Source organism: Phoenix dactylifera, chromosome 18, assembly GCF_009389715.1.
Source record: "Phoenix dactylifera cultivar Barhee BC4 chromosome 18, palm_55x_up_171113_PBpolish2nd_filt_p, whole genome shotgun sequence".
NCBI classification, from domain to species: Eukaryota; Viridiplantae; Streptophyta; class Magnoliopsida; order Arecales; family Arecaceae; genus Phoenix; species Phoenix dactylifera.
In genome coordinates, this window is record NC_052409.1 from 155,641 (window position 1) to 174,531 (window position 18,891).

An 18,891-nucleotide genomic window follows, 5' to 3' on the forward strand; every position below is an offset into this window, starting at 1 on the left:
TGGTTCCCAAGTGCCAACTTGAATTTATATTTCGATTCTATTTCACCCCTTTTTCCACCGGTGCATACTCTGTAGATGGACAACTAACTGGAGACCCAAACGGTCTCAATAATAGGATGACGTTTTCTCCCACCATTTTGACCCGTTCTTAGCAGTAACCATATATTGCAAGATTCCCTGATACGTCATACCCGCATCCAAACTGAGTAAAAATTGGAAGGGTCAAAACAACCTTTTTATCATAGTTCCACGTCAATTAATAAAAAAAAAAGATGCCACGTTAGCGGTCTCCTCGCCCTTTGTCACCAATATTTTTAGGACCGACTGCAACACATTGCACCTGGTAGGCCCGTGAGCCTGAATCATTGACGACTCGATGGTTCAACTCACGGACTGTGTAGGCTTGGAGAGGCTACGTCTGCGCCAAGATAAAAAAAATCACCAGAAGGTATATTTACAATAATATGTCTGCACGTTGTGATGCTTGGGACTTCAAAATGTTTTACATTGTTTCCCACTTGGAATTTGCCAAGATGAAAGAATTGGTGGATAATCTGCAGCAAAAGAATAGGCAAGCGTGCATCTCATGCAATTTAAGAACCTGCACCGGGAAACCAAGGCAGCAACTCACTATACTACATTGTGATATGAGACTGCCTTAGCGCATCAAGATGGTTCAATCGACAGGTCAAGGAGGAATCTGGAATTCTCTTCTGCATTTCCCTGGATGGAAGTTGAGTTCTAAGGAGTTTTGATTTGTTGAAAGATGAATTATGGTCAGGTAATGGTGCTTACCAAGAAAGGATCGCCCAAAAAGGTGGAAACGGATGTTCGCAAGTTATTTCCATGTGAAATTGAAACATACCAAGAAATGAGCATAAATGTCATTTAAGTGAATTAACCCTGCGGATAAGTATCTCACTGGTCTCCTTACTGTACTAGGAAAGCCATTTCTATCACCAGAATTCAGGTAACCAAGGAAAGGCTGACAACACCCCTAGCAACGTCGATGATCCAATATCTACCAAGCTGAACATTCAAAGACATAAAAGTCAAGGTATATATCAGTTAATTCTTATTGTTAATGATATATGAAAAGGTCAAAACATATCATGCATGGGGGTAAATAATTTTATTGTTAATGATACATGAAAAGGTTCATCAAAAAATAAGCACGGGGTCATCACCAGAAATCTGACATCAGGCAGATATCCATATTTTGTTACAAGGTATACTTCCTGTCTAACATGCGTACAGAAATGCTATCTGAGGTAAGAATTTATCTTTTCATATGGAAGTAGGGATTAGAATATGTTAAAAATTGGTAAATCGGAATAAAAAATAGTTAATATAAAAGTCATGTACTGAAATTGAGGTCCCACAAACTTTGAAGACTTACAAAATGACAGCAAGAAATGGAAGTAAAGAGAAACTGCAAGGACTGTGGAAAGTGGAGAAAGTGAAAAGGGGCAGTAATAGCCCACTGCCAGTGCTGCTTTATTTTTTCAAACCCACTGTGCCTCAAGAAACGAAAGAATGCACCAAAAGAAGACGGCTGCGGTTAGATATCAAAACAAAAAACAGGTAGTCTTGAGCTGGCAAATTATTTGGACACAATGTAGCAATATGGAAGGGGCCATTGCTTGGTGCAATGGTAAAGGCTTGGCTGACGAGTGCAATGGCATGGATTTGAGTCCTGTGGAAGCCACCCTGTGCAAAAAGTGCCAAAGGTTAGGTCTATACCTAGTTTGCCCCTCTTAGGACTCTGGATTGCCAGAACTATAACTAGGTATAATTTTTTGTAGCAGCATGAGAATTCTCGATCTTGCATGGGTACAAATTACTAATTTCCGTTCTGAAAATTGCAATTATATTCCAGGTTTGCAGCCAATATTGCACTTATCAGGCCTCATCATATCATTTTAGAAAACAAGCTTTAACCTACTACTAAACGCATCATGTCCCATCATACAGCCCACAAGTATGTATCTTAATGTGCATTATTCATGCAGAATAGCCAAAGCTATTATTTTAACCACATATCTATCATCCCACAGCAAGACAGCGAGATGCAGACAAATTCCATTCACTTCTGTAACTATAGATGTTATTATCAAGAATATCTGATTTACCTCCAATAATTCCACCACGAAAATAATTTATTTCTAATGCTTGACCCACTAAGCATGCTTTCTGCCCACACTCTGCTTCACTATCCATGATCCCTACAAGAGTACCAATAAGAAACACAAATGCAAGAAAGTACAGTAAATGTAATGTGTATATTGAGACGTGTGCAAGAGACTGGTTTAGCAATTAAGAAAATGCATGCAACATGTGCTACCTTAGAAATAATGGGATGAGCTTAAACCTTGAATTCCTGTAAGCATCATCTCCTCTAACAAAGTTTTCTAGTAGAGGAACATCTCCAATGGGTATCCATCATATAATACAAGCAAGACTGTATGTGGTTGAACCTGGTACCTAATTCCAGAATAGGGATAAGAATTGTGATTGATACTTATTGAGAAACTAGGTGCATCTCTGAAGTTTATGGAATGATTGATTGGACACTCGTTCACCTGTATGTTTACAATGAAGAAGAACTCCCTGCCACCTTGTGTAGCATATTTCTGCAACATCAAAAATTCCCCTTGTTATAAAATAAAGGAAAGAACATTTTCTTTCAGGGTATTATAGTTGCTTCATACATGTACTGAACAATGCTCCGGCACGACTGCCAAGATCATCTTCAGTTTGCTAGATTTTAGCCATCAGCAGCTACCATTTGCATCAAAGTACCATTGGCTTTAATCTGTTCAAAGAAGGAATCACATAACCAAAACAAAAGGGCTTTTAATAAGCAAGATTAAGCAAGTTCATGCAAACACACGCCATACACACACAAACACGTACATAGTAATTGTAACAAGAATTTGTATTAGCTAACAGCAATTAGCTTTACAGTCATCGGAGAGGGATTAGAGCTAACATAGTATTTGGGACCTAGCAAAATTTATACATTTTGGTCTCCTCAGTTATACTACAACTAAATCCATCAAATCCCTATACTGCTGCACTTCATTTACATCAATAACATATATAAAGTCATAGATATACAAACAATTGAATGCGTGTTCATAATCTGAATATACTATTCACCGTGCTTGTTGATGCATTGGATGCCCTCTTTTTGATGGTGATCATAGATCCTTCAAACTTGCGAAAGGCGCTGGCAAGGAATCACAGCCAATGGATGGGATATGAGTAACTTCTAGTTGTCATTTAAGTCTTTAGTATCATTGTTGTGTCTTGTTGGCACTTGCGAGGTTGGACTTGTTTTAAATTTATAGGGTTTTTTATATAAAGATTTTGTAAGTAGGGGATTTCTAGCAATGTTGCACTTAAATCTATTTATAGTGGCTGCCCCTAGGGTTTGTCTTAATGATGATATGTATGTTGAAATAAAAGTTGCATCCTTTCTTCCTGTGTTTCAATGCAGCCAGGGTGTGAGACTTACTGGCAGAGAGAGACCAGCAGCTCGTTCTTAACTCCCTCTCTTCTTTTTGCTGTCATCTACTTCTGCTATAACAGCACAGGTAGCTCTTCCTGTTCCACTGCTCATCCCCAGCCATCTTTTTGAGGCTATCAGCCACCTGTCAGGGCCTAGTTACAAATTAGATCAGGTCCTGCTGTTACAGCAAATCTGTTCTGCTACTGCCAGCAACCCACTAACAAACCTCCATCATGACTGTTATTTATCCCTGCAAACTCTGATCCCTACAGGCTTGATAGCCCCTGCTGCTCAGATCCCTAGAGTTGCAGAAACAAATCCTGCTATTAGCCATCTTAGTTTATTTTCTTCCTTGAATCTAGACTGCAAACTGTTAGCAAAGACCCATTTTCATAATGCCCTTGCAAAGCTGGCTGTTCAGCTGTGATTCAACCCTAATCCCACTCCCCATCGTCATTCCATCAAGCCTATTGGTGCTCCTACAGCTTGAAGGCACATTAAGGCTGATCGCTGAGAATTGTGCATAAGCCTGTTGGGCCTGGCTGGATTGGTGTGCAGATGCAATTGCAGCCAAAGAATCTGAAAGGAATTGAATGCAACCAGGCATGGTAATCATCTTGAACTCTTGACAACTGGTTGAATGATGCATAGCTTGTAGCTTGATTTTGCGAGAGTTAGGATCTGATTTGATCTCAGCAGATTGGCTTATCATTGTTTCTTTAATTTTGCATCACTCTAGGATTAGCCTTAGTGGATTACTATTTTCTACTTTATTCTTATATTTGTTTTGTTTAAATTGTTTCCATCTTCACTTAAATTAAGCTGGTTGTCTAGGTTCAGCTTATTCTCTTCAGTTCAGCATTCAATTTTATTCCATTGATTGCTTTGTTTTGCATTGTCCTTTTATTAGCGAGCATATAGAGTTCCCCTCTAGGGCTGTCCTGCATCACTTTCATTAACATAAGAAGGAGATTTAAAGATACTAAATGTGCTGAACCCCATTACACAGTAATGGAATATGTGGCAATACATTGAAATATTGACAAAAAGACCTGTATGGACTTCCAGTATAAGAAGATACTTATCATTGGTAATATTAGAACAAAGCTCAAGAACATGGACAAACTTTCAGAGAAAACAATCCCATGGTTGACATGGATTACATGTGGTAAGCATGACAACTTCTGGAAATCTAAAACAGGTTGACATAGGTGTAGTAACATCCACAACTATATTAAGTGAAGTCAACATCCTCAATTGAGAAAGGGGTTAACATCAATATTATAATCACCTGGGACATCAGTACCTGGCTTTAAATAACAAATTTCACAGGAAACTTCAAATAAGCCTCTACAACAACAATAAGCTTGCCATTTGGATGGTTCATCTGTAATACACCACCTTTCCTTAACAACATATATTGATATGAACACTCAATAATGGGACACAAATGTCATAGCAAATTGACATTCGCATGTATGGTCATTCTTGTCACTTAGTTGTCGTTATTTCCTAAAGGATGGCAGAAAAATTTGAGTGCACAAATACCCAGAAAATGAATATCTCTATTGCCACTCACAAAAGTGGGTTTTTGGGGTCAGTTTTGGAGTTCTGGCCAGTGAAAAAGACATAATATATATATATATTATATATATATATATACTTCACCATTTCACCAGAGATAAAGGTGCTGCCAGTGCCTTCAGGTGTCATTTTTTTTATTAGCAACAACAAGCCTACTTACATCTAACTTTTCGGTATCTAAACTTCTGCATCTACAGGCCTCATTACTTTTCACAAAACAATAACAAGGATATTCCTTTTTTTTAAGATAGGAGGATGAACTAAGGCAGTAGCTATATAATTAGAAAATAGTACCTTTTTGACGGTCTTGTAAGTAAGTTTTGCTACGAATCAAAAAAGTTGAAGATCTGCAGAAGCCCAACTACAAAGCAATAGTAAAACTCGAGTCATTTTGAAGTGTAGCTCCATAGCAACATGGTAATTGCATCTTCCATTGAGGCATCCTGGTAGATCCCACATAACCCTCTTTCTGAACTGCATAAAACAGTAGCAACACCCAATCAGACGAATATAGTGGCCATCCAACAACGCTATCATTGGGACTGAATACATGTTGCAAAACCGTTTTATTTAAAAAAAAAATCAAAAGAAACACTCTCATACTAACCTGCAAGATCATGCAATCTTCTCACGAGTACTGCAGCGGTTGACAGCTTAGGCTGTCGCTGGTCCTGCCCAATGAATGCAACAAAGAAATAAGCAAGTGGCAAAATTCAACTTTTGATGAAGCAAACTATATGTATGAGTACGATTTAATGCTGGCACAAACATACACTTGAAAGAGAGTTTATGAAAACTTAATTATCTGCTTGTTTCGCTGTAAATGCTTGTGCAAGCAAAATGCTACCCTTTCTTTATCTTTTTCTTTTTTAAAGCAACTCTTGGAACCATTGCACTGTTGACAGGAGAAATGTAATGGACAGCAGAGTAGTTGGATATGGTATCATAACAATCTTTTATGCCAGCCTGTTTACACAGACAACAAAAGGCTGGAACCATCAAATTCAAGGTATAAACCAATTACCCCAAATGCACTATATGTCTGGGAGAGTTAAATGCAATCTATTCATCAATTGTATGGACGGATGTATAAAGACATACTATGTACAATCTCACCACATACAACATTTGACTTTTGCAACTGAAATAGATTGCTGATTCCATAAAAACTTTGGAAAATATATTTCCAAACAGAAGATCCGAGTAGAAGTGAATGGTAGTTAATAGAGGACAAAGTGAAAGCTTGACCCTCTGTTTTAGTGAGATGACTATGGTAATAACAATAGTCTACCAACCCCATGGGTATCTTTTTCAGTATGCAACAAGATCTTGATCCCAACATCTTCTTGTGGCTTTTGCACACTTTTTTAATGTATTTTCTAATCCACCAGGCCTTTCTTCTCATTTCCTTTCATCATGTGTTTGCCTTGCCAGCTTCTGCATCTCCTCTTGATCATATATGAACCTAACTAAGTCCTTTTAGCACTTACTTGATTTTGACATTCACTTGCTTTGCTCTTTATTCCGCTGAGTTTGAAAGTTTTGAGGCCTAATTTCTTTGAAGGGTCTTTTGGTTCTACTACTTACACTACATTCATTGGATCCCTTAAACATGTTGGATTTTAATCAATTATAAGATCCTTATTTTTAACAGGTTTAAATTCACCCAACTTTTTTGTTTTCAGTACCCCTCACCGTAACCATAAGATTTGCACCACCAATTGACTATTTTCTTTTAATAAAAATTTATCAGGTCATCCTTTAACAACTATATCAGAAGCGGGAAGCTCTACACCTCAACCTTCCAAAGTATGTGACAGTGTAACAACATGGACCCAATTGTCTGGAACCCACACCTGAGCCAACTCTGCTCCTCTTCCTCCTCTCGCCACAGCACACACCCCCCCCCCCCCCACCCCCCCCCCCCAAAAAAAAAAAACCCCCAACACCCCTGGGGAAACCCCTTCCTCTCCTCTCACATGAGACCCCATCCCATCCACCGTCTTCCCCATGCACCCCCTCTCCCACTCAACCCTCTCTTCCACCTGAGCACCACCACCACCATTCCCCTCTCACTCTGCCACCATCTATCAGCCATTCCGCCACCCTCTTCGCTCTCCATCTCCCCCACCTCTCTTCTCTTTCTCTTCCTCACTCGCACCATCTTCTCCTCCTCTCCAAATTTTGCCCCCCTCTTTCTCCTTAATCCCATTTTCTACCATTCTTCACCTATTTGGTAAGATCTCTATCCTCTCTCTCCCTCTCTTTTATAGTTTTTATTTCCCTCGATCCAAACCTAATTATGCCTTCTTGTGTAGAGAGAGGTGACCGACGGATTGAACAAGAGATCGGATTCCAAGCCCCAGCTTCTAGCTAGAGGCATGATTAAGGCGAACACCAATCCTATTGCTATTTGTTGGATTGACTATTGTAGATTTTGGAGCGGATCTGACATACCTAGGGAGAGATTTTATGCCATCGGCTACCTCCGGCGAGTTTTCGGTGATACGGTTATACATTTGGAATCCTCATGTTCTAGGAATTCCAAAGGACCCATATTGTAATCTTTGGATATATATTTTGATAATTATGAATTATGTTGTAGGAAAAACCTAGGCCTAAAGTTGATGGTGTCCATCAGAATCGCTTGATTTGACAAAGCTAATCATAAATTATATCTAAAATACTTTTAACTAAGTTTCATAATTTTGAAATTTTACTTTGTAAATTACAAATTACGTATCCTGCGTGAAATCTTGGGGCTTATTTTCATTGAGTTATGTGGGTTATGACTGCTTAGGCCTATTTTAGGGCTCTACTTTGAATGTCTAGGTTGTTTGTGATTTCCTAGTGTTAGAGAGGAATTGTCGTTGAGTGGCGAGACTCTTTGTTGGACTAAACATGTTTTGCAAGTAACCTTCTACCTGACTAGAGTTGCAACTCCATATCATCTAAAACATGTTTATGCTAATCATCCTATAAGATATTTGAAATGGAATATTTGTTGAATGTTTGTGGCACTTTATCCTCTAAAATGCTCTACCTTGTTATCTCATAAATACCCATGTTAGATAATTTGTAATGTTTTATGAATTTGAGAACTATTTATTTGATATGCTTTTTTTTTGAGAATCACCTGCATTAGTTTTCATTGAAATATATTTATGTAATTATTTCGCAAAAATACCATGGCGATTGTGGATTATAAATTAAGAAACAACTTCTTCGGATAAAATGCATGTAATTCTACGTAATACTAAGACTTTCGGAACGTGCCAGTCTATATCACACCAAGCCGATACGAAGTCGACACAGAGCATTGGTTGGCACGGGATGTGTGTCCCAGCTAGCAAATATCCATGCTGGTGTTCTCTTCTTAGCACGTGCCAGGTTCAATATAATTTTGGTATTATATTAGCTAGCTATTGGCATAAAAACTGAAAATCGAATTTCAATGTTAGATTCTTGCTAAAATTTTGTGCCATGTAAATGTAACTTGGATTAAGCAAGTGAAGATTTGTGACATTGGAACTCTAGGGCTTCATTGAAAAATCGTGTTTTCTAAATTATAGATTGTCGAGTATTTACAAAAAATACTGGAAATGTTGAGCATCTTTGCTTGGAACTTTTGAAACCATGTATTTTTGGATGTGGTTGGGATTCCTCTTAAAACCATGCAGGTTTTGTATTCTAAAACCCTACAAATAATTGTTTATGATTTGCAAATTTGGTAAATCCCTTAGCCATGTTTGTGATTTGAAAAAAATGAAATAAAACTAAATTTGCAAATAATTGAAATTTTGTGTTTACTTTGGAATCTCAGCCTAGCTATGTTTTGGATCTTACAATGAGGGTTATATACATTGGCACTTTGATTGTTCAAGAACTTGCATCATCTTGGACCGACTCCATGGCTAAATAAGTTCACTGGGCCTACTTGCAAGTGTTACATGCAAGGTATGCCATCTCAGTATCGGGCCCAGTGTCGGTGCCGCTGTATCACTATATTTGTACACCCAGTATGGAAGCCAATTCGGCATACCGAGTGTCTGTATGCCCCCATAACGTGCGACGTTATCGAACCAATACGGTACGGTATGCTCCATACCATCCGATTCGGTATGATATGGCATACCCTGGTTACATGTGACATAGGAGGACCCATATAGTATGTGTTAATGCAGTTCATTGGACCTAGCTTGCAGGGGTTAGGTTCGGTACTTTGCGTCCTATCACAAGGATAATATAGCCATAGTCGTGTTGACTGATGAGTTGAAAACTATTTTTGAATGATTTATAAGTTGTTCACTGGAATTATATATGAAATATTTATTTTGGAAAATTGTTTATAAATTGCTCTTTGGAAGTATATGTGAAATATTGATTTTGGAATTATATATCAAATACTAGTTGTGAAAATTCTATCCTTATCAACAGTATTATTTTGCTTTACACACCCATAGTTTGTTGAAAGCTTTTTGTTGTTGTATTTGCTTGATCCCTCTCCAGTCATGGTTTTGGTTATTGGGTTTTGAGCTCGCCATTTCTCTCTCTTTTTTGAGCCCAAGGCTTAGGAGTTGGTAGGTAGTGCTAGGGGTGTGACCTTAGAGCAAGGCCCTGGACCTAACGTGGACTCAACCTCATTTTAGTTTTTGCTTTTAGAAACCTTCTGTTATAAATATTATTTTAAATGACTTGTTAAACCTTGGTGCAAGGCTCGCTATACCGGTGCATACCGTATTGAACCAATACGCAATCTCATACCATATCGACACTCGGTATACCTTGCCGTCTCGTATTGTACCGCATACCAACACTGTAATAGGATGGTACTGGTACGGAATTTGGTACCGAGACAACAAACCTTGCCTTGGAGTATTTTGTGGATTTTTTTTTAACATTTAGCTTGTGGATTTGTTAATCGTGGTTGTTTTGGATGGCACATGGCGATGTCGAGTTATTAGAGAGTGTCAATATTGAACTTTGACTCTACCTACGTTGTTGAATAGTTGTTAGAATTGGTTTATGACTATTGTTTGACTGGTTGACACCTTGTATGCTTGTGGGGCCAAGCCCTACACGTGCCTGGGTTTGCCACCTCACTTGGCTCATGCTGCCAGGTCGGTGGCGTGATTATGTACCTATGAAATTTTTGACCGAGAGGAAGATTTATCTCTTAAAATTACTGAACATATTCGGAAGCCATGGGTAGAAAAGTTACCTGAGACTGCATGCCTGCATCAGAAGTCCACATGACCTCTGTTTGGTCATATTCCGATTCATCTAGAACATCAAAAAATTCATCAGCTGCATCATTCAATTGAAGGAATGAACCACTTGTTTTTGCAGGTTTGGCAGGAGACTTTTCTGATCCTTCTAGAAATTCCTCACTCTTACTATTTTCACCAGCTAATTGCACTTCCGGTTCCGTGTCATGTGACGAAAAATCAGTGTGTGAATAGTTTCCCAATTTTACTCGAAACAATTCTCGTAGCGCTGCAAAAATAAAGTTGAAGTGCATACATCAGCTATATGGTCAAAAAAATTGTTTGTCAAAAGATATACCAACCAATGGAAAAACAGGAGGTCATATTCTCAAGGGCATGTGTTACCTGCAACCCTCCCCAGCATTCGGATTGTTATGCATATTGCAGAAGAGGCAAATAAATAAGATTTCCAGAATTTCCAATCAATGGCTAGCATGTGCTTAACAACTGATATATTTCCTTGGTTTGCAGGAGATATAACATATCCTCCACCTACAACGGTGCATGAATTGAATTATTATGCAGCTATTTTACATCTGTGAGATGAGTTAGCAAGCATATTGCAGCATGATCAGGACTAGGCAATTCCATTGCCGAATACTAAGCATACATTACTTTTAAGGCAGGCACGAATATAGCCTCTCTCAGGTCGACAATTTTGGTGGAACACAGAGTGGTACAGAATTACTGCAATCAGTGAGTGTATTAGCTCATGATAAAGCCAAATAACCTGACAGAAAGAAGAAAATTTACAGGCATTACCATATGTTCCATCATCTTCCCTTCTCCAATAACGCCTCAACAATAGATCTCTCCGTTTCATGCCCCTACAAGCAAAATTTAATGCCATGAAGATCAAGTAAGAATGTAGACAAATTAACGGACATGTTTTATTGAAGATGTTAGTAAATTGAAAAGCTTTATAGGTCTGGAGTCTGACCAAGGCAACCAATCGCTATGCAATTTCTTGTGAATAATATCAGTATGACCATCCAGATGTTCAATCACACTGCCGCGAGCAAAACAGAAGTCCCATCTGCAAGAAATTTTATCTTAACCAACAACCACGGCAACCAGGATACTTCAATTTAATACTAAGAGCAACATGTCTTACTAACTTCTACATGTACATTACGATTGAGATAGTATAGGCATGTACAATGAAGATTTAGGAGGCTTCAGTAAGGTGGGGCATGTTAATCTGTGATAGAGGATATAGGAAAAAGAGGGTAAGACCTAAGATAACATAGAAGGAAGCAGGGAGATAGGATACAGAAAAACTTTGTGAGATAGTATAGTCAATGAAGATACAGAAAAACTTTTTGCATCTCAGATCCTATACAAAAAAATCCATACATCGCAAATATACAGATAGAACTATAGGACAAAAACATATGATTTTCTGCATGGATATCAATGTTTATAGAAGGAAGCTGTGAGATAGGAACCCTGAATAGGAACAATTGGCGAATGAGGATCCATAAAGCCAACCCCAAGGGGTCGGGGCATCGCTAGATGGTTATGGTTGTAGTTTTCTTTTGATAGTTGCTACTATAAAATTCATTTCTTGTATTATTTCACTGTCACCCTATTGCTATTGGGATGTCTATTAGATGTCTTTATCATGATAAAAATTGATGACATGGAATTCCATTTAGAAGTTTAGATTGTGGCACTGAAGTGTTGATAGATGGGTCCCCCTTTTTCTAAAAAATGTATGAAGCACATGTAAGTCTAAATGCCATGTGGCTTTTAAACAAGATGGCATCAGTTGGAAGCTCTAAAACACAACATCAGAGTTAGTCTTACTCTGATCTTGATGGACCAAGAGACATAACTGTCCGGAAAATCGCCTCAGGAGTTGCATCAACCACACCTACTGCCATGATAGCTGGATGGTCATCCCAGCACTGAGGAGAGGAGCATATTCAATAATAGCAATTCAAAAAAATGACGAACTGACTGTCTATTGATCAAATTTATAGATACCTTCCGATGGAAATCACCATCCTTTGCTTCTTTAAATAGCCGTAAGCCTACATTGAAGTGGAAAAATTAATTGTAGAAGGCTAGGTGGAGTAAAATATGAGAAACAAGAAATAATTACCATTTTTGCAGCCAAATATTGTCCATGGAGAAGGTGCAATAACATCAGATGCCATTGGATCTGTGTGTATGGATGAAAAAACAGTCCAATCTAGCAAAAATTACATGTAAATGTTTCATTCGAGGGGCAATATCACTAAGAATGATAAGAATTATCAGGATATCAAATAACCAAATAGAGGGCTAAAATATCACTAAGATGGCTATATATTATTATTAACAACAAGGAACAGGAATGTAAAACATAAGGATTAAGAGACTACTATTTCTTCATGAACAATCAAGTGCAAAACTTTGAAAGAAAAGAAAAAGAAGAGAAACCCCTCTGAATAGAATCGAAAACACATCATGCTTACCTATGGAGTGCATCCGACTCCTTCCCTTGCTCTGGCTCAACCTATCAAATCAATACACAGAAAAATGAGAAGCACAAGTTATATGCTGAAGCAGAATTTTTAAAAATATTGATATAAAGGATCAAATACAGTAACAACCATCTTGCTATCAACACCAATGAACTATGTCCTCAGAAGTCATAGTGCTCCTCAAGTAGTAGCACAAAATTGATAAAGATATTGCAGATAGGTGATGATGCCAAGCTAAGATCATGTTCTTTGCAAATTGAGAGTCTCATCTTGGCTGAGATATTTGTTCTTATTGATATTAGGTACTCACCAATACAATATTATTAAAATATGGGCCCTTATTAACCAGAAAGTTGTAAACCAACAAATTGTGAGATATTAGTTGATATGATTTCAAATACTGGCTGAGGTTTATTATTTTTCTTCCACAATGGATGAAAGAATTGAGCATTTGGGTGGAGAGAAGTAGCAGCTAACCAGACAGTGGAGTGGCATACTGTGCAGGAGTTGCAGCTGTAGATGGACAGCAGGCAGTGTGAGTAGAGGATGGAGATGAGAGAGCAAGAGAAGTGGATCAGCAGCATGCAGCAATCAGAAATGGAGGCAGAGAAGAGGTGTGCTGAGAAAGCAAGAGAGAGAGAGAGGTGGGGGGGGGGGGGGGGGGGGGGGGGGGGGGGGGTGGAATGGGTGAGGGGTCAGCAGCAGCAGTAATGTTGAGGGACAATGGTGGCAGGGGGGGTGGTCAGGGAGGAAGGGTTGGCACTGCAGATCAGGTAGGAGAGAAGGAATGTTAGGGGCATTTCATTCATTATTTCCAGAATCTTAGCATCTAGTCTGAGATTTTCTAAAAAAATAAGAAAGACATATAAAATATTCTCCAACTTTACATCTTGACCAATATAAAATGATATCTTGGTTCATCTTAGTACCAATCACTCACTGATATAGCTGAGATATTGGCATTTAAAAACCTTGCTGAAAATCTACCCAGATGCGGGTGCAAGAAAGTGGATATTTTAGAGATATTTTTAGTAAAGAAGTGCTTAGGAAGTGGGTGAAGGTATTCTAAGAAGCCTCTGAAGCCAGTGCATTACCCTACATAATGGTAAGTTAATTGAGGGCATGTTGCTATTACCCTTAGCATAAATACAGCCTAAGGGAAATATATAAAAGCATTGCTTTCTATCATGACCTACAGATAATTGTATAACCATGTTAAGCACAAAAAAGACGGAGTATGTATAGAAGAGAGGGAGTACGTACAGAAAGACTCCATGATGAACTTGGGCAAATTGCATAGACAAACAAGATAGACATTCATTTCACAAATATGTCAAAAAGTTGTGATATTCTTGCGATAATTATATGCATCCTAAAAAAGTTTTAGTTTCTGAACCTTTTAATCTTTGGATAAATCATCGCCTAAAATACAATTTTGATTAAACCAAATCAACATTTCACCAGGCCACTATTTCCAACATATTTAAGTAATTTTTGGTCTATTGCATTTACAGATAAGTGATTAACATTCAATTCAATTTGGACTAAATTGAAATCAGGATTGGGCATTTCCATATGCAGGCGTGTGCATGTGTATTCCTGCTTGCGTGTATGCAAGAAGGTGTATGTTCACACATCTGTGGGTTTGCGCATGAGTGCATGCACTTGTGCATCGTACAAGCAGTTCTACAACATATTTAGTAGTATCATCTAAGTTGTTGGTGTAACTGTGAGAAGCGGATGCAATGGATTGCTCTGCAAAGCTTATTCATAGTTATCTTTAAGGTTTACTTCCATCAGAATACCCATCTCAGCCTAAATAACTCTGGATAGGATCTAATAGATTTATTTTGTTTCTCATGTAAGATAATGACCTAATAGAATTTAAGTACGTTCATGCGTAGAATATCTTAACTCATGAAAGTCTCCACTTAGTTATTAAAGGCTTTCTGTAACTTATGGCCCCTGCAAGCACTATAATTATACACACTGATATATAGACCATTTAATAATATACATAAGCATATAGTAAGTTTCCAAATTATATTACATGAAACTGTCTCAAAGAAAATGCCGCCTACCTTGTGTCTATAAGGAATAAACAGAAACAAAATTAATGAATGACTGGTGAGTAAGTCCTAGTAATAGAAGGCAGGCTTATGCATTACCTTAAAGATGGCCATCTTCTTCTGGAACAAGCCACCGCATTCTCTCTTTTGATTGGGCACTCCTGTAATCGAGAAAAGAACGACAATTATATGGTTCTAATAAAACAAACGAACTTCAATGAGAGCAAGAAAACCTTTAATGCTGCTTCCATTAAGGATCGTATCCACCGAGCTGCTTCCTCTGGACTCCTAGCTCCCAACTGCAGACTCAAAGTGTGATACTTGACTATCATATGTTACTGATATAAGGTGAGAATGAAGAAAACAGCAACAATTACTGAAGAGATCACTGTGACATTAAGATTGTATATTCCGCGCACCTTGAGTTGGTCATTGTGGTTGGCAGCATTGTATAGCATAAAAATAAAGAAAACCTGCAGGATGGCACCAAAGTCAAAAATTTAGCAGAACAAATAATAGTAGAAGTGAAATATCTATCAATATATATTTCGTCATATGGTCAGGGTATTCTTACATTCCTGTGGATGCTCTCTCTCCCATTATCAGCGACACGTATGCAGGAATCAATTAGTGCACTTCTTATAGGATCCTGACAGAAACAATATATACATGGTAATTTTGAAGTCGGTGATTCGATTTCGCTCAGATAATAGACTGGTCAGTTTTAGGCATGCAAAAAACTCAAAGAAATCCTATTCAAACGATCGCATTAAATGCCTGTATGAAGAGTACAATAAGAAGTCACACAGCCACAATCTGCTCATTCCTTGTAAATGCAATAATGGAGGTGGGCTCCGCCCATAAAGGGAAATCCGTGTTGGTGTAATTAAAATCACAAATCGTATCAGGTATATACGAACGCATTCTTGTGCCGTATCCTGATAATACATATGTATATAAAAACCTTCTCGAAAGTGCCTCCCATGCTCTACGATCAATCAAAGAAATCATGAAGTTCATAGTTTTTCAGTGCTTAAATTAGCATGAAAAGTCCATTAACCCCTTACTCAACTGCCGAACGACAAACATGAAAGAAGAAACACCATCACACGAGAATAAGGTAAGGAGATAAAAGATTGTCCAAATCTGTGGAAATCGCCCCTTGGAACCATGTCAGCTCAACTAGAATTCAGATCAAATCAAAAGTAACGTGCAGATTGCGGATAATCTACATAAGCTCGACGCTTCGATCATTCATACATGAAAGATAATGGAAAAGGGGAACGGATTCAAGAGACGGAGGAAAAGGGGGGAACATATTCTCGATCGCGTAAGCCCCAACCAAGCGCATGTTTTCAAGAACCCTCAATACCAGATCGAGAGAAACCCGGAATCCCTGGCTCTCCTTTTTTTTGGCTCTTGGAACCCGGAAAGACAAACTAGTACGCCCTTGAGAACCCACCAAGAAAGATAATAAAGCAATAAAAAGAAACAGAATCAGGAGAATCGCAACCTCTCTGGTCGATGTCGGGATGGTCTTGTAGCAATGGAGGGAGTTGTCTTCGAGAACGAAGTAGCGGCGTCTCGAGGACTGCAGCCCGAAGCGATTGGACCGGATGAGGTACAGCCACCCTTCCATCCTTCCCCCTTCGGCCTCCGACTGCGACTGCGACGGCGACTGCGACGGCGAGGAACCGCCCATCTCTCTCTCTCTCTGTCTCTGTCTCTGTCTCTGCACCACTTCGGGGAGGGAAAAGAAAGAGAAAGGACCAAAAATGCGATATCTTGTTCGCCAGCCAGGCAAGAAAGGAGGGCGCGTTTGTTTGCACTCCCTCTTTCTAAAGGCAGACACAAACACCACTGCTGTTATTCATTAAAGCTAGCCGGCGCTTCGAACCGGGGAAGGGTTTTTATAAAAGAAGGAGAATAAAAACAGAGAGAAGCGAGGATGCGAGGTGATGGGATGATCGAGCGACCTCAAAACAAATTATTGTTATTATTATTATCATTAAGGTTCGCACTCGCAGCTGCATCCTTCACGAATTCACCACCGTTGGATCATCCGCTGCTCGCTTTCGGAGCTGTGCAGACAGATGATAGAGTTTGAGATGCTTTGAGAGCTGTGCGATCCAATGGTGGATGGGTCCTCCTCTCGCTGGAAGGTACGATCGCGAACCTGTCATTGACTATTAATTAAGAAATATATAATAAAAAGTTCAGGTTAAATCTTTCCTGGGCATCCCATGCAAAACTATCGTCTAATTTAGATTTGATAGGATAGGACTTAAGTAGAGATCCACGCAGGTGGAACCCCTTCTAGCTTTATATATTCTCGAGGCCGAGGCCGCCCTTGATAATCTATAGGTCCAGCAAATTAAAGAACATCAAACATCCTTTTGTATGAAAGACCTAACCTGAATCCATTGGTAAGAGGAGGAATCCAATATGTTCTTCTTGGGAGGTATTCCCGCATCTTTCTATCTCAAGATGAGATGCAAAAATATTTCTTTAAGAAAACAATGTGCAATGGTTTTAATGAGAGAAGTGCGAACAAAACAAAAGATTGTTCCAATAGATTGCTATGGGTAAACATGTCTTATTAATCCTCCCTTTTCTCTTATCGTATAAAAATCCCACTTTCCTTAATTTAGCGGTAAAGAGCTTATTTTCTTCTGGAGAATGACAGCGAAGATGACTTAAAAATGCCGGTTCATTTACCATGATTTAAGGTCAAGTATGTTCCCAAATTGAAATGACACTGTTGAACTACTGAGATATGTTAGCACAAGAACTAGGATGATGGGCCGTCAAAAGCCACCTTGAGATGAGTAACTAACTAAGTAAAACAATACTTTTACCGTTTACATTAAATTATACTTTTTAACAAGCATAATTGGATTTCTAAGGCTACTGGATCCGTGGCTTATATTAGGAGAGACAGTCTAGTCTGCCAAGAGCTGCCTCAGATTGAACATTCAATTAGTCAGATCTTCGAACATTCATTTTCATGAATAGATCTTCTTTGCTGTTTTTTTTTTTGGATCATTCTTGAATAGATTACCTATTAGCATACCTTTCACCTTAGAGTTTCTAAATGATTAAGTTTAAACATGCCGGGGAGGGTTTAAATATTTGAGTACATACTCTGGCAAGTGGCAACCATACTCTTTGCGGTTTTCTTAAATAAAAACATGGTGGAGAGGGTTTAATTTGAGTAGGATGCTAGGTTGTGATGATTTTCTTCTTACCTTATCAAGAGGAAGCTAATATGCTACATGATATATAATCTTTTGCCGATTGCGTGTCATTCTCGGATCACTCTAGCACGCAAACCAAATGGAGGAAAAAGGTAAACCCTCCAACCCAATGTGAAAAATAAACAAAAAAATTATTGATTATAAAGTTATTATCAAGGCGGGTAAAGCTGATGGCGATTTATACCTAGAATGGTATTATGCAAGGTGCTGGTGGAATGCTCCTGAGATTTGGTTTGGTATATAAATTAAAAAATCCGATGAGAGAGATTGAAGAGTAGATATTTATTATTAGTGTCCTTTGAGAGTCAGTCCTTCAATATATACCATCTTACTATCTCAAAAAAAGATAAGTGGTAATTTTTTTTCTAATAATTCTTACTCACTCAAAATGACCGGCCGAAATGTATTATTTTAATTTCTTAATCCTATAAATGGCTAGCCAAAATGTACTATTTAGTTTCTTGATCCTATATAAGTACCTAAAATCTATCAAGCAAATTACCGATATGGGACTAAACACATGTCCGTACATGTCTGGCTAAGGATTCAAATATATTCAAACCTAATCACAAATAACACGATCAGCCTTTGGTCAGCCCCAATGGATCTATAGTATTAATCGAGTTTCTTGATTCTGTATAAATATCCAAGATCTATCCAGCGAATAATCGATGCAGGACTAAACACAAGTCTGCACGGATCCTCGCACACACAGTCCGGATATGTAGA

At 38.5% G+C, this 18,891-nt stretch overlaps 1 pseudogene; it reads right to left on the minus strand.

Moving 5' to 3' along the window:
- Positions 1-1,517: 1,517 nt before the first annotated feature.
- On the minus strand, positions 1,518-16,968 carry LOC103719822 (annotated as a pseudogene).
- Between the last annotated feature and the right edge of the window lie 1,923 nt (positions 16,969-18,891).